The 3,532-nt window shown below is 52.3% G+C and overlaps 1 long non-coding RNA gene across 1 annotated transcript; it reads left to right on the plus strand.

Moving 5' to 3' along the window:
- The first annotated feature begins 2,070 nt into the window (after positions 1-2,070).
- On the plus strand, positions 2,071-3,315 carry LOC134809602 (uncharacterized). Its single transcript, XR_010155805.1, has 2 exons — positions 2,071-2,300; positions 2,996-3,315. It is a non-coding gene; the product is annotated as an uncharacterized LOC134809602 (long non-coding RNA).
- Positions 3,316-3,532: the final 217 nt, after the last annotated feature.

The raw sequence follows: 3,532 nt of genomic DNA on the forward strand, positions 1-3,532 counted from the left end.
TGCCTCCCCTGCCATGGGGTGGCCCTGCTGATGAAGAGTGCCCAGGGGCTTGACTGGGGTGAGCGTGAGAAGCCATATGCTCCTGGGAATGAGTCCACCCAACTTGGCTCTGTCAGTGGGACAAAGATGACAGTAATAGTGACAGCCCTCCTCTGAGCAGTTACTCCAAGCAGAGTGCTATGCTGAGGGCCCCACAGTCCTGGGAGGGATGTGTGGTTGTTATTGTCACCTAGAGTTGAGGACACTGAAGTTAAAGAGGGAAATAAAAATGATCCAAGGTCAACATAAGGAGCTGAGTCAGAATTTGAGCTAAAGCCCACACTTTTCATCATACCTCAATCCTACCTTCTAGGTAAGGGGGCTCAAGGACAGCTCTTCATCCAAGACTGCTTTAACTTTAAGAAAAATCAGAAAGACATTCTTTAACATTCAGGAGCAAAGAGTGATCTATGTTGACTGTATAAAGCTTAGAGAATACCAGAGAGTAGGAAAGTCAAAGAAACAACCCTGCCCCGCCACAGGGGAGCACAGCATGGCATAGTGCAGGCTGGGCTGGGGGCTGAGCCCTGGCCAGGCTGCAGGAGAGGACTGTAGCTGCTCTCAGGACTTCCCAGCGGGGACCCAGATCTACCAGTGTGAGCTGGTAGTGTAAGAAAACACATCAGACGGTCCAGGCACTCCGACATAGTGTTGGAGCTTGGGTCCGTTGCTTGTGCTGCAGAGGAAGGCCATTGGTTTGAGTAAACTGGTGGTCAGGTAACACTTCCTGGAGAGAGGTGTGGTGGGGGGGTGGTTGTCAGGCTAGTAAGGAAGAAAGGGAAGAAATGTCTGGCAGCGACATCAAGAACCTCCTGAAACAGTGTAGGGGAGTGTCTGTGAATTTACTGGGCCCCACTGGGTGAGGATATAACTGAGAGAAGGGCAGGCAGATCTGGAGACATCTTCCAACAGAACAAGAGGGACACCAAGTGACTGCATGGACTTGGTGAGCAGAGAAGTGGAAATGTGCAGATGTGGTAGCAGGGAGTCACAGTGTGGCCAGGGGCCAATGGTCAAAGGCCAGGCAAGGGACATCTGGGCTGACTGGAGGGAGAGGCAGTTGCCTCTGCCTCTAATGCCTGGAACTTCCATCTCATAGGGGACAAAAAAAGGAAGAGAAAGGGAAGGAGTGTTAGATTGACCTAGGTTGACCAAGAATTGATTGAGAAAGAAAGAAAGAGGCTGGATCTCCTGCAAAGTGGCCCAAGGGCTTCCAGCCATGAATGGACCCAGATTCAAGTGCAAAGCTATGCTGGGAAATAAAGAAAGGCACAGCTTTGTCTACTGAGGTCTTGTGTGAAAATCCACACCATCCTCTGCAGCGTGTTTAGTTCTGCTTCTCCAAGGTAGGTCTCCTCCCGTTTTAAGCTGGAGAGCTAAAGCACAGCAGAGTGAAGTGGCTCACCCAAGCCCACAACAAATGGCTGGCATTTGAGCTCACATCTGTCTGACTCCAAAATCCATATCCCCTTGGTCTCATTGTCTGAAGCTTACTGCCTGGGGATCCTGGGACAACATTTCAGCTGCATTCCCAGCAAACAGATCCATGAGCCCAGAGAAGCACCCCAGCCATGCCTGAGACTTGGTTCCCAGCCACTCAGCACCACCTCCTATGGACAGAGCTGGAAAACTGGGCCACAGGAAGCAAGACTGCATGGCTCTCTCCTCTCCTTCCAGTATGGCATTGAGCACTGATTAAAAAGATAATCTGGAGGCTGCTCTAGGGCCAGGCGCCATGCACAAAACACCAGAATGATTTGTCATCTGAAAAGCTAAAAACATCTTGATGGGTGGAGAAATCTTGATGAGTCGATCATGGAAGATTATGCAAATCCCTCTGCCTTTGGTGCAGACATTTCCAGCCAAAAGATACCACCTCCAGATGTGGTACCCTCTAAAAATAGCAGGTGGAGTCATCTCCCCTGGCTAATTGTTCTAAGTGGTCCCTCAGTGCCATCTGGAAGTGGATCTCCTCAGTGTACCAGGACATCGCCCCAATTATCTATGCAACGGCTCCTCAATGCTGGCCTTACAACAGAGGCGGCAGCTGTCTCCGCTTATTACACCTCCCCGCCCCCTGCCATGGCCGGCACTGACTCTGCCTCTGACGCTGAGGATACGCACTGCACACGCCCTGCCAGATGCCAAAGGAAGCCATTCTTCTGGAAGAAGCCTTTCTCCTGAAAGCCTCCTGGAGGCAAAGTTCTGGCAGAACGAGGCAATTTCCCTCCCTGCAGGCGGAAGGAAGGCAATTAGAGCGGGTAAGGATGGGGGATGCTTTCTCTTTTCTTCACTGCTGGCGAAATATGGGCCAGGTCACGCCACTGGCAGATGCTGCTGGCTGTGAGTGTGCAGCATCGACTCCAGATGGGTTTCTTGCCAGCATCTCTGGCAACCAGGGCAGGAGAGGTGCATGTGCCTGTTCTTCCCAGGGGCTGTGGGTGCCACAGGGCAATGCCTACAGCAGGCAGGTCTGGGACAGCTCTCAGATGTGTGCCTGGACCCAGGTAGTCTGAGATCTTTGCCAGGGCCTCTGACCACCTTGGCCTCTGAAGCAATTAACTGGTTTCCCTGCTCTGTTCACTGGTCAGTTCTGAGTAGCATGAGATGGCAGAATTCTCAGAGGTCACCTGGCTCATGAGAAAGTGCCAGGAGGGCATGTGAGTGCTTGGAAAGGTCCTCCCCAGAGGGAGAAGAACCAGGTCAAAGACTTTGTGCAGCATGGAGGAGAAGAAGGAAGGGAAGAGAGGAAGTACTGCCTGATGTGTGGCCGGTTAGCCTTGTGCCTGCCCAGCCCTGCCTTGAGGAGATGATGGAGGGAGGGGCAGAATGTCTTCCAGGGAAGCAGGGGATGCAGACTGCTAAGAAGATGCACAAGTCTCTCAGTGTACCAAGTTGTTGTTCCAATCGTGTCTGTAGGGATCTTTAATCAGAAATAACTTCATTGCAATTTCAGGAGCTAGGGCTGAAAGAGGGGAAATGATGCAGACACTGCCACCCAGCAAGTGAGAGGAAGGACTGAACATGGACAGAAGGGCTTGAGACATTGAGCCTTGGCTGCTTTCACCCATCCCTTCAATTGCTGCCCTCTTTTCTAATGGCCTGAGTCTCCAAATGGAGCCAAGCTGGGGGCACCCTGGCCAGGAGATGTGGCCTGCTGTGCCCCTGAGAAGAGCTGTCCCAGGCACACAGAGACAACATTTGGAAGTGGAAAATGCCTCTGGAGCAGTCAGAGTGTTGGGAAGTCTCATCCCGTTCTCCGTTTCAGGAACCTTCCCTCAGCAACAGCAGAGCAGAAGGGAACTCAGTTCAGCATAACTCGGCAAGTATTCCCGAGCAGCATGCTTGGGCTGGGCAGGGGAGACTGTCACAGCCAGAGTGGGCAGTGCTGTGACAGGAGGCTCCCTGTGCAGTTCCACCTTGTCTCTGTGACTTCGCACAGGTTGTTCCCTTGCCTAGAATGTCCTCCCCCAACCTTTTCTTCCTGGAAAAC

This window comes from Pan troglodytes, chromosome 2 (genome assembly GCF_028858775.2).
Source record: "Pan troglodytes isolate AG18354 chromosome 2, NHGRI_mPanTro3-v2.0_pri, whole genome shotgun sequence".
Taxonomy (NCBI): domain Eukaryota; kingdom Metazoa; phylum Chordata; class Mammalia; order Primates; family Hominidae; genus Pan; species Pan troglodytes.